Consider the following 601-nt stretch of genomic DNA (forward strand, 5'->3'; position numbering starts at 1 on the left):
AAAGTTTCTCAGATATGCACATAAATTGATTTCATCAAAATATTTAGAGATGCTATCTATTTTATGCCACTATTCTGGTTTCATATATATTCAGAATGATTTCTTCTAGATTTTGAAATTTTCCCACTATTGCCTCTCTATTCATCAATCGAATATGCATATCTGCAGTAACTTCATTCAAGATAATATTCATCCTGATTATTTACTATTCAAAAATTTGCTCTATAAATTATCAGGTTCAAACAATTTCGCTCACTCTACAGGCTTCCCTATAACAAGTTCTATTTTCTGCAGGTTCTTTTAAACTGCAATAAGAAATCTCTCATCTAGAAAATAGTTTCTCTGTCTCTCCAGTGAATATATTTGTTGTATTATAAAACTTATCCCCCTGCTACCTCTTCAAACAAGCTCTTTACCTTATACACCTTTTAAAGAACATCACAGATTTCATAGTATCCTATGGATATTCCAGTTCACTAAGATCCCCTCTTTCTTTGTACTTATCTACAATTCAGCACATGATATTTTCTTCAACATACTGATTTCATTGCCTTTGGATATATACCCACAAGTGAAACTATTGGATTACGTGGTGGTTCTA

Source organism: Propithecus coquereli, unplaced genomic scaffold, assembly GCF_000956105.1.
Source record: "Propithecus coquereli isolate 6110/MARCELLA unplaced genomic scaffold, Pcoq_1.0 Scaffold190, whole genome shotgun sequence".
NCBI classification, from domain to species: Eukaryota; Metazoa; Chordata; class Mammalia; order Primates; family Indriidae; genus Propithecus; species Propithecus coquereli.